The 12,466-nt window shown below is 42.5% G+C and overlaps 1 pseudogene; it reads left to right on the forward strand.

Annotated features, from left to right (window-relative positions):
• The first annotated feature begins 1,245 nt into the window (after positions 1-1,245).
• On the forward strand, positions 1,246-4,648 carry LOC116676145 (protein AAR2 homolog; annotated as a pseudogene).
• The last annotated feature ends 7,818 nt before the right edge of the window (positions 4,649-12,466 follow it).

Raw genomic sequence — 12,466 nt, forward strand, 5'->3', positions numbered from 1 at the left:
ATTGATCACTTGTTGGCAGAAACTTCAGAGTGCCTCTATGCTCTTGAAGTAGGGTGTAATTATAATGCTGTGTCCTCCTGTTCCTGTAAGCCTGTGCTACTTCCAGGTGAATTTCAGAGCATCAAAAGGATATCACTTGGCCAAAGACTCACTGTTTTTTCAAATGCAATATCATAAATGTTTACTATTGTCAAGTTCCCGTGTTTGGTGTGTAAAGATTATCCAGACGTTGCATGTCAGCCATTGCTCCTTGTTTTATGGATAGTTTTTATAGTAAACCACAGATAAGCTACAAAGTATCCACAATGCATTCAAATACTTTTAGAATAATGCACATTTTCCAAAGTCTATTTTTGTTTTAACAACTATTTTGTCTGTGTTACCATATGTAACCATTATACCTATGAATGTTCTTCAGTTTATGTTTTGGAGTATATGCAATATAATAAAACAAACTTTTAAAATGGTTTAATTTCTACTAATCACCGATTGATATTGTGAAATATTATTTTGTTATTATTATAATTATTCATTATTATTATTATTAGTGATGGTGGTGGTGTAGGTTCAGTAGCAACTAAATATATTTTATAAATAAATATATTAGATAGATAAATATCTTTATTACTATTATCAGTGTATAACAATCAAACTTCCAATATATTACAAAAAAGATAATACAAAAGTAAAAAATAAAGTAATCATAGATCATCATGCATCTCACATATATAAAACAAGACTTTAAGCCACACTTCCAAGCCTTGTACACAGTATCCTTGTTATAAAATAATAGAAAAATCCTGTTAATCATGTATTTTGGAGTGAGATGGCTGTTTCTCAGAGTAAACTATAGCTTTGCGCCTAAGTCGGCTTCCCGGTAAGCCCTTGTTGCTATTAGAAGCGGAACACTTCTAAACACCATTGTTTCCGCCCCGAGCGGAAGATGTGTTGCACCGCGTCGACCAAACCATTTTCTAGCGATACAAACCTCAACATGCGGTAATACCCTTCAATACTAACCCTTTATACAAGTACGTTAAAACTTGATTTAAAAGTATTTCCGTTAGATTGTCCGCTTACATTTTTTAGAGACAGACAAACTCCATCTATTAATAACACATTTTTTGTGTTAACTGTCGGACTTAGCCAGACATTTTGACGAAATTTTACGGAATGTTCTAAACATGAAAAAACTTACCCTTAACAGCTGAAAAGCGAAGTATAGCTCTGTGTGGCCTGGTTTGGTTGAGTAACCGTAAACGTACTGTACGTCGAGTAGCTCCTGGCGGAGCAGACATGGCCAACAGCAACAGTGTAGACATGGATCCAGATGTTCTCTGAGAGCTGTTTGAAGAGGGAGCTACCCTGGTGTTGCTGGGTGTTCCTCAAGGTACGGAGCTGGGGATTGACTGCAATAGTTGGCCGGTTGGTCCCCGCTTCAGGGTGTGAAGATGATCCCCCCAGGCCTGGCAACTTCCTCCACTACAGCTCCGTTAACTCGCCGAGCTGTGGAGGAGAAATTGGTCCAAAGACGGCCTCTTCCTCACTCTCAAACCCAAAGACATCTGTTGGCCAACTGGGATCCCAAGAGGAAGATCTGGACTTCTCAGCCTCCCAAAACGAAGAGGAGGTGAACCGGATCAGGGCCACCTGCAAGACGGGATCCTCACCTGGCCCTATCCGTACGAGGTGATGAGGAAATGGGTGTCCCTCCTGACCGTCTGGTGAGGAGCTGCCAATAACTTACAGGCCTCTTTCAGGTCGAATATGTGCCTTTAGTGACGTCATCCTGAGCTTCAGCTCAGACACACCAAAGACAGGGCAGAGCAGCCGAGGATGACACAGCCTGTCAGAGCATGGAAAGGGACTCAACAGGCTCCCCAGGATGAAGCAGAGGGAGGGGACGGAGTTGCGCTTCTCTGTTATCCCAGAGAAGAAATACCCTGCTGGGGCTAACACCGGCCGAGATCACCCTTGCAGCCTGGATCTGAGCTATCCCTAGAGACTGTGCTGGAGAAGAACCATGAGCTGCAGCCTCTTAACCTGCTAGGTATGTGTTAAGTACACAATATTAGGTCGTCAAAATAGCACACAATTCCATTTTTTTTTTTTTTACATAAAAACTAACCACATTCATCTCTCCCCTCAGGTGAGCTGCAGTTTGCCTTTGTGTGTTTCCTGATTGGAAATGTGTACGAGGGCTTTGAGCACTGGAAGCGTCTCTCGCTCTCCTGTGCCGATCCGAGGAGACAATGCGAAACGTAAGGACCTGTATCTGGGGCTCATCGCCGTGCTTTCCCACCAGCTCGGAGAAATCCCACCTGACTTCTTTGTCGACATTGTGTCTCAGAGCAACTTCCTCACTTCCACACTGCAGGTAGATGCCCAGAATCCCATAATAGCTGGGATAAACATGATTGCAAAGTACATACCCAAAAGAAAAAAAACATGTAGTGTCAGTCAGAAGCTTTATCAAGATGCATAGACAACAATTCTTTTGAGATTCTTGTGATCTCAACAGCATATCTAGTGGAAGGATCCAGAAGTGGAAGTGGTTTACATGTCCTACCAAATGTTTACTACCCATCTCACATAAGGAAAAAGAAATACCTAATTAGTTGACTTAGATTATAATTGGCTGTAGATAGTGAATGCATTTAACTTCTGAATTAGAGACATATTAGACAAGTCCAGTCCTATATTTCAAAGATCAGGGTTATTTATTTATCAAGAAGTGTCAAGGTCCTTCCTGTCATAATTTTCTCACATTGACCAGAAAAGTAATCTTTTCTCCGCCAGGATGTCATAACCTGTTAGGATTCCCAGGAGGTGGAAAATAATATGGAAAATATGAACACACATATCTTTTAGAAATAGAATGTCAAGGCTTTGCCTAAATTATTATTATATATTATCAAGGATGTTCACATTTACAAATAATTACATTGAGTTTTTATCTTACAGGACTTTTTCCAGTTTTTCCCCAGTGGGCCCGGTATAGACGCACACTGCGAAAGAGAGCAGAGAAGTTCAAAGCTCACCTGACTAAGAAGTTTCGCTGGGACTTGATGCAGACTTGGATGACTGTGCCCCTGTGGTGGTGGGCTGCCGGAAAGTGTTCAGTGGACTGAGACTGTGTGTAATATGGATTCAGTGTACATGCTGGAACCATAAGCAGGGGACGGGACTGAAATAATCTGACACTGAAGCCTGTATTTAACACCAGATCCAAAGCTTCTTAGGAGGCTAAGGAAACTTAAACAACAACCTCAATGCAGTTTTCAGTCATACCAGTAGTTCTTTAACAGTGTGTGTTGAGAGCGTTAATGTAGGCTGTACAACCACTCTCATATGTGGGCACATTTTGTACCCTGTTATGAAGAAAACAAAAATCATGTTGCCCCCAAGTGTTCAATCATGCATGGCTGCATTTTACTGTAGGGCTAACGGCTGAAAATAGCACTCGTGCTACAACCCGTACATGCATCTCCTTGTTCTTATACTAGGTTAATGTTAACTTTTGTTTGGTTCCTGTTTAAATAAAATAAAACCTATAGTAAATATCAGCGGTGTCCTCTGGTGGGGATTTTTCTAAGGTCACAAGCAAGTATTGGGTTTCTAAAACTGCATTACTCTACAGTTTTAGAACCCAATTACAACACATTATTGCCAAAATCAACCCCCTGGTTGTTCTTACCTCACTCAAGTTGGAGGGTTTAATTAAGAATGCTATGTTAAAATTAGAATGGTGTCATACACAGAGCTGTTATCTTCATCAATTGTGGAGAACTTACACGTTCACCACAAGTGCCACATAACAACTGGCATGGATAAGGACACATAGGTGTAACCTTAATTTCACCAAACCTTATAAGAATTCTAGATATACATGATTTAGCTTGAACAACAAAAAGAATAGTATTGTGTGACTGTAGTAGTTCTATACCTCCTTATATTAAATATAAATAGTTTTGTGTTGATTTTCTTTTTGTTGTCACACTGAAAATGTCCAATCACTATCACATGTTTGTCATGGTGAATTGTTTAAACTAAAAGACCCATCTGAGCTGTTTTCTTCAGAAACCTTAAAACACAATGTTTTTTTAAATGATTTATTGGATCCAAATTCCCTTCAATAAAAACACTTTTGATAAAAAATAGCTGTGTATTCTACTGCTTCCTGTCTGTCAGGGCCTTTTAGTAAATACTGACACGTTTCAATACCTGCCAGGATCTGTCTCTCTCGCCTCCACTGGATGGCAGTCAAGGGCTTTTTGTGAAATGTTCAACTATGTTTCTTGATGAGGGTATTCATTGTAATGTAATAACTGCACTCACACAGGATGAAAAGCTGCTGATTTCTGTGCTGGGAGAAAGAAGTAGTTGGTTGGAAATCATCTTTAAGCTTACTGATCTCAACGAAGATGCCTTGTGAAACGGAAAGGTGGAGGAAGAAGTGTGAGGAGCACAGATATAATTACAAGCAATTTAGTAGCTGTGTGTGTGTCTCTCTCCCCTTCTTTGGCAGTGATGGATGGATGGCCTTGTGTTGGTCCATCAATCCATTCACTCGTTATTTCTCTTCTGCCCTCCCTGAACCTTTTTTCCCCTCCAGCTGGACTCTGCTTTGACATATCCCACTATGTGAACACATCTATACCGTAAAGCTGCTGTGAAAAGGACTAAAGCCATCTAATGCAATTATGTGAATCATAGAGTCCTTGGCCTGTTGAGGGAGATCCAATGCCAGTACAAGAAATCAATTCTTTTCTCAGAATACAGATGGTTGTTGTGAAAGCAATGGTAGTGTCAGCTTTATGATGAAAACTCCCCCTTTTGAAAATGTACGCACATCTTAAAGAAGATCAGTTCTGTATTTGTTGGTCCCTCTGAGACCACTGGGGCCCTGTAATGCTTGCTATTTTCCTTTTGAATGCAATTAGATAGATGAAAATGGCTTGGAACACTGTTGGATACATCACAGCACAACATGGAAGGAATGTACGGCAATTATTGGTAGATTCAGGTCCCCTCTGGGGATTAAGTACTGAACACTGTCAATGAGGACAGTCTCATAAATTACACTTTTGGGACTACTTGGCGTTCCTGCCCCTCCATTACGGCTGAAATTACAGTCTACAGAACGCCAGAGGACAACTCCATTAAGTGTCCAGCTTTTGTGTGTCGCACGTACTCTTTCACCCTTGGCAAACGCTCTCCTGCCATGATCTGCTATGGCAACCGTTTTCCTTTTAATCTCTCTTATTTTTTTGTTTGGTGTGGCCGCCCTGGGGAGTGAAGCCGCTGGGAAACGGATTGAGTTGATTGTGAAAAACCTCAAAGGCGAGCAGGCCCTGTCCGTCATGGTGGGCTTTCTCTCCCATTAGATTGAGCTGGTCATTTTCAGGGGGCTTCACAAGCTGCTCACCCTGCCAGTGTAAACACAAGCCCCTCTGTTTCTTTTCCCAGTCACCTACCCACTCTCTCCCCCCCCCCCTCACAGCAGCAAAGGATGTGTTGGTGTGCGTGCGTGGTGATTTCTTGACCGCTATATACTTTGTTCTGATAATAATTATTGAGCAAATCCGTGTTTGATTGGTCATTGGTTGTGCTCACCTAAGCATCTGCATAAATGGGCAAATGACTGTCCACGAATGTGCAATTTTAGAATACAGTGAGAGATTTGGAGGATTATCAGCACCCAGAGGATCGTTCTAGTTCCCTGCGTTGTTGCATTGCTGTGGGTCTTTGCATTTCCCCATATATTGTATTTTTTGTAGAAGTTTTAATTCTAGGTTGTCGTTTCTCATGTTCTCCATCTTTCTGTACAGTTACTTGCCAGTTCTCTGCCGCTCTTTGTCTTTCACCCATCGAGGTGAAGTCTGTTTCTTTCTATGACCACTTTGATGTATGACTAGATGCATACTTATAATGAATAGCTTGTCATAAAGCAGACTTTTTGCTAATTGCCTGTGTCTGTTGATTACAGAAGGGAAATATGTTGTTACAGAAGTGGAAAGAGGGTTTACTCATTGACCTCTTTATTGTTTAGTGGTGTGAAGTTTTTCTCACAAACCAAATATGAAGCATGTGAATTTGTGCATCTGTGATGTGGATCCGTTCTCTGCCCACACATATCAGCTGCTGCTCCTCTCACCTTTTTCTTGCACTTTCCTTCAGTGTCTGCCTCGTAAGTGTTGATGACCACCCTGCCTGTGATTCCACTGTATTCCCTCTCTTGTGCAGTACCAACGGAGCTTCACAAGTCTGACAGGCATGACACAAATGCGAGGCAGCCACGTGTACATTTTCCCAGGACGTGTACATGAATGTGGCGGTGGGGTCGCATGTACATTTGAGCTCTGGTGCCCAGACATACATGGAGAGGGGCGGGTGGGGAGAACTAAAAGCGGGGATGGACAAGGTTAAAAATGCCTCCTGGAAATTTTATACACACCAGGAAGAGAGAGAGAGTGTGTGAACAATATGTTTCTGTATAGTGATCTGCTGAAGTGATTAAAGGCAGCAGCCAAAGGCAAGGCGGTAGACCTTTGAGGTCTGGTCAGCAGGCATGTGTGTATGTCAGTGGTCTTTCTGATCATGTAGCATGAGGCCCCGGCAGCTGGGCCATAAATGTCCCAGCCTAACTATCTCAAGTTGTAGAGGTGAAACAAGCACATGCTGTGAATTAGCACACACAGACACAGCCACACAGAGGCAGAGATAACTTCTGCGGTCATGTCTCCCTGTTGTCACAGAGCTCATAAAAGTGTCTGCGCTTTGCTGTATTCATCCTCGAGAGCCTAACTAAACATTGGACAAGTCATTTGAATCAAATACAGTTTGGACAAACCACAATAAGATCTTTTCCTGGTCCCTAGTCCCCGTCCTCAGTCAATCAGATATCCTTCACTCTCCCCCACCTGCCCATCAGATGACTGATCCCTGACTTCCATTTTTAGTGGTGTGTGTGTGGTGTGTGTGTGTGTGGGTGGTGTGGTGTGTGTGGGTGTGTGTTGGTGTGTGTGGTGTGTGTGTGTGTGTGTGTGTGTGTGTGTTTTTGTCTTTGGCCAGGCACTGCAGCATGAACTCTGGCGGACCTTGTCACAGCAGAAAGGATCTGAATTCCTCTGCACCCCAAATGCACACACAACTCACTTTCTTTCTCTGTGTGAGGGGTTGAGGTGAAAGCAGACCCTTCTTGGTACCCCACACCCAGGGAGAACTGCTGAATGGTAACAGGGTGAAGAGAAGGGCAGAGGGAAACCCTGAGCAAACGGGCCTTTCAGATGGCGCTTTGAGGAGGATGAAAACATTCATCACTCCGTTTTCTTCTGGGTCTTAAAGTCATTCCGGTTTTTCTTCTGTCCTTTTCCAGCTTTCTTTTAAGTTTTCTTCAGCCTCTACCACCTGCACCAAAACCCTTCACCTTGCAAACAAACACACAGCACACACACCCACACACACCACACACACACACACACACACACACACACAACACAACACACCACTATACTATTTATTTTTGCCCTTAATCTTAAAAAAGTAACTTCTTTGTCTGTACCCCTCTGTGAAATTATCCCTCCACCTGCCTGCCTCCAACCAATCAGTTAATAATATACAGTGCTAACTGTATGATGTCAGCAGCAGGTATTTTTGACATGGAAGTGAAGATTCAAGGATTCCATACACATATTTCTAGAAAAGAAAAAATTCTTAACAGCTTTTCCCCAAAGTGAATAGAAATAATGCAGGTCATATAAATGACTCAATAATTTAGAAGAAAAAAAGGTCTTGTGACATGCTGTAGGGGTCCTAACCCTCGGTTGGCAACCACTGCTGTAAAGGTTAATAAGGGCTGCTTTTCCTTGGCTTGTGTTGATTATTATCATTTTTTTTCTTGTGGAACAAAGAAAAAATAATCTTCTATCTATCTTCCTCTATCTTTCCATCTTTTCATTTATGTGCATCCATGTCCCAGAAATGCTTGTTACTAACCTAGCTCTGGGGAGTCATTCCCCGGAGTCCTTATGTTCTTTTTTTCCCCAGCATGTTCCCTTGGATCAGAGAGGCTCCGAAATCAGGGTAGCAGCTGTCGCCATGGTCCCACTACACGTTCTGTGATGCCATGTTCAACTGCAACTCTCTGCTTCCTGCTTCTTACAGTGCAGACGCTTTGCTGCTTGCTCCTGCTTCTGCTTGCATATTTTTGCTGATATTTTTGCTGATAATCGTGCTTTTCCTCTGAGAAACTATGAGCAGCGGCTCTTGGACACTTCAAAAACACTGGACTATACATTTTTTTGTAGACATAGTAGGCTATTGCCATATTTAAAATTTTTCTGCGTGAGCGTGGCCTACCAATAGCTCAAGCCTGTTCTACAGTGATTGTAGCTAAAGCTAATTAGCACAAGATGCCCCTTTCTCCGTAGAAGACTACTACAACTCCTTCAGAAGATTGCACTTCTGGAACCAAGGTTCACCTTCTAGAAGTGAACGTGGAAGTTAACGATCTTGTGGAAATGACACCACTTTACCATGGACCCATACACTGGGACAGAAGTATGCTAACACACGGCTAATTTAGCACCAACAAGACTACAAAGAAACAGGAGGGTGGAACTGGTAATAAATCAACAAGTGGCGTCTCCCTGGAACTCGTCTGGTGCGAAGCCTAAGAGTAATCATTTTCCTGGGAAATGGAGTACCCTAACGGGCCGGCACAGCGCCCTGAGGTTTGTGATATGACCGCTGGCCTGCATTATCATCTGGGGCAGAGCCCTCTTCAACCCCTGTACTAGTAGGACACAGACTGGACAGCTGCAAAAGGAAAATAAGCACAAATGCCCCCCCAACCACCTTGTGTGCAACGGGATAACAGATTTGCTCCTCTGCTGCAAGACGCTGGACATCATCTGATGACCGGGACTGCGTCTCATCACCACCACCGAGGTAAGGACTGAGAGCAATTCAAAAAGTAAAAAGCTAACAACTGGGCCTCAAACCCTGATTGTGGGTGACTCTGCTGTAAAAGATTTAAAAAACAGTAAAACACCAAATACTATGTTTTCCCCAGACATGGTGTCTGACTTGACCCAAAAAATCCCAGATATTGGCAGCAGCACCCCACTGTGAGAACATTATTCTGCATATAGGTCAAATGTGTTGTAAAGCACAGTCTGAATTGCTGAAACTGGACTTTAGGGAACTGCTTGACACAGTCCCCCCCCTAAGCGCAAATGTGTTTATTCAGTGGTCCTATACCGTCGTCATAAGAGGAGGGAAACTGAGAGATTCAGCCGACTGTTGGACTAACAAATGGCTTTCACTGAATGTACGTCCACTCTCTGAATTTCATTGACAATTTAAACATTTTCTGGGAGCGCAGACATCTTTTTAAAGCAGATAGACTTCCCTTAACAAGCCAGGAGTAAAGCTGTTCACCTCTAATCTGCTTTACTTCTGCGCCTACACATCTGCTCCTCTGCCAAGGTCCAAAACAAAAGGAAGACACAACAAAGTGCGGCAGTGATCCAGCACAGCCCCCGGCCTGTGCAAAGATTTGACCATGGAGACCATAGAGCAGAGAAAACGAACTAACCTCCACTCCCCTCTTCACCCGTCCAGCACCCTCAAACCTTCCCAACCCCGAACCTTCGAGGATTCATCGCTGTCTCTACTGATGTCTCCACACCCTTTCCCTTATTTCCCCCATCAATTAGCACCCCTTCCTACCCCCATGGCTCAACCCCGCAAAGTAAAACGCCAAGCACCACTACCAGAGGTCAAAAACTCTCCCCCCCAGAACTGATAAGGACGCTTGTGTGCAAAATCTGGCAAGCACTATCTGATATGTGCCGGGCCTTGGCTGCAGGACTAGTGATACTAAGACTCTTTTCAAGACAGCCCGGGCCCTGTGGATTCAATTCTTCCTCAATTTCTGTTGTGATAGGTAATAGGAAAAGATGGTGAATAAGCACTTAACTGCAAACTTAGCAAATTTAGCATCCATTCCTTGTCAGCTACAGCCTGTCCCAAAAAATGAAAACACACTAACACTAGCCTTACTAAACGTCAGGTCTTTGGCAGGAAAATCATTTTTAATCAATGATTTATTACTAAGCACAATCTAGATTTTATGTTTTTAACTGAAACCTGGTTAGACCATAATAACAGCGCGGCTGTTCTCATCGAGTCAGCTCCCCCTAACTTCAGTTTTATGAGTGAGAATAGAGTGATAGAAAGGAGTGGAGTCGCCATTTGTTAATGACTCATTCCACTGTACGCAATATGTTTATGGAAATTTGTTTCTTTTGAATATGTTGCTCTTCAATTAAGATCTTCCCCTCAAGCGATGTTTCTAAATATCTACAGGCCACCTAAATATTGGCAACCTTCATTGATGACTTCACTGAACTGCTGTCTATTATCTGCTTAACTTTGATTGTGTAATCATTGCGGTGATTTTAACATCATGTTGACAGCCCCCAGGACAGGGGACAAAAGAGCTGTGTTGTTGTTTTTGAGAACTATGGACTGACTCAGCATGTGACGGAGCCCACCCACAATAAGGGGCACACTCTGGACTTGATTGTCTCCAAAGGTCTGAACATTTCCAAGGTTGTGGTGACTGACGTTGCTCTCTCAGATCATTCCTGTGTTTTCTTTAACGGCACTATCTCTTGTGCCCAAAGTGTCCAAACAAAGATAATCAGAAAACGGTATATCACTGAAAACACCAGTGAACCATTTATTCAGCTTTTCTCCTCCACACCAGCCCTCTCTGGCTATCAGTCGTGAGCTTGTAGATAATTTCAACTGTAAAATTACAAATGTTATTGATGCCATTGCTCCCACTAAAGTCAAAGTTGTATCTGGTAAGAAAAGATCTCCATGGAGAAATGTCCTACTGGTGAGAACAGAAAAAGAGAGTGTAGGAAAGCTGAACGAAGGTGGCGAAAAACAAATCTCCTGGTCCATTATACTCCTATAAAGAGAGACTTCGCATTTATATTTGGAACTGAGGAATGCAAGAAGGTCCTTTTTCTCTGATTATCTCTAGAAACAATAATAATTCCCGTGCTTTGTTTGCTACTGTTGATAGGTTAACAAACCCTCCAGTACCAGTACATCCTGAACTTTTATCTACCAGGCCTGCAATGACTTTGCCTCCTTCTTCAAAGACAAAATTCAAAAGATTAGACAAACAGTCAGTGCCTCCATATCAAGTCCAGGATATGTGTTGTCACAGTGTTCAAGCAAAAATAGTTCCAATATGACAGAATTTCACACGATCAACCATACAAACCTGGAGGACATTATCAACATCTGAAAACCTCGACCTGTTGCCTTGATGTTCTACCAACGGGACTTTTCAAAAATGTTTCCAATGTTTGACTTCTGATCTTCTACAGATTGTGAACACATCTCTTCTTTCAGGTATCTTCCACAGGCCCTGAAAACTGCAGTAATCAAGCCACTCTTAAAAAAACAACCTAGACAAGTCACTAATGAGCAACTATAGGCCAATATCAAACCTTCCGTTTTTAAGTAAAATCATTGAAAAAGTAGTCTTTCAACAACTCAACCATTTCTTGTCACTAGCAACAGTTTTGATACCTTTCAGTCGGGTTTCCGACCACACCACAGCACTGAAACGGCTCTTGTCAAAGTCTTTAATGACATCCACCTTAACACAGATAATGGCAAAATTTCAATCTTAGTATTACTTGATCTCAGTGCTGCATTTGACACGGTCGACCATGACATACTACTAGACCGATTGGAAAACTGCGTTGGCCTTTCTGGCTCAGTACTAAACTGGTTTGAATCCTACCTAAAGAATAGGGATTACTTTGTGTCTATAGGTAATTATGCATCTGAGCGTACAAATATGACGTGCGGAGTTCCGCAAGGCTCCATTCTGGGGCCTCTTCTGTTTAACATCTACATGCTTCCACTGGCTCAGATTATGGAGAAAAACACAATAAGTTACCATAGTTATGCGGACGACACACAAATTTACATAACCTTATCGCCAGGGACTATAGTCCAATACAAACTGACTAAGTGCATCGAACAAATTAACGGCTGGATGTGCCAGAACTTTCTGAAATTAAATGAAGGAAAAACTGAGGTGGTTGTTTTTGGAGCAAGAGAGGAACGATTAAAAGTCTGCGCTCAGCTTCAAACAACAATGTTAAAAACAACAGACAAAGCCAGAAATCTTGGTGTAGTCATGGACTCAGACCTGAACTTAACAGCCACATTAAGACAATTACAAAGTCAGCCTACTATCACCTTAAGAATATATCAAGGGTTAAAGGACTTATGTGTCAACAGGATTTGGAAAAACTTGTCCATGCCTTTATCTTCAGTAGACTTGACTACTGTAACGGGGTCTTTACAGGTCTCCCTAAAAAATCAATCAGACAGCTGCAGCTGATTCAGAACGCTGCTGCTCGAG

This window comes from Etheostoma spectabile, unplaced genomic scaffold, assembly GCF_008692095.1.
Source record: "Etheostoma spectabile isolate EspeVRDwgs_2016 unplaced genomic scaffold, UIUC_Espe_1.0 scaffold00002721, whole genome shotgun sequence".
Taxonomy (NCBI): domain Eukaryota; kingdom Metazoa; phylum Chordata; class Actinopteri; order Perciformes; family Percidae; genus Etheostoma; species Etheostoma spectabile.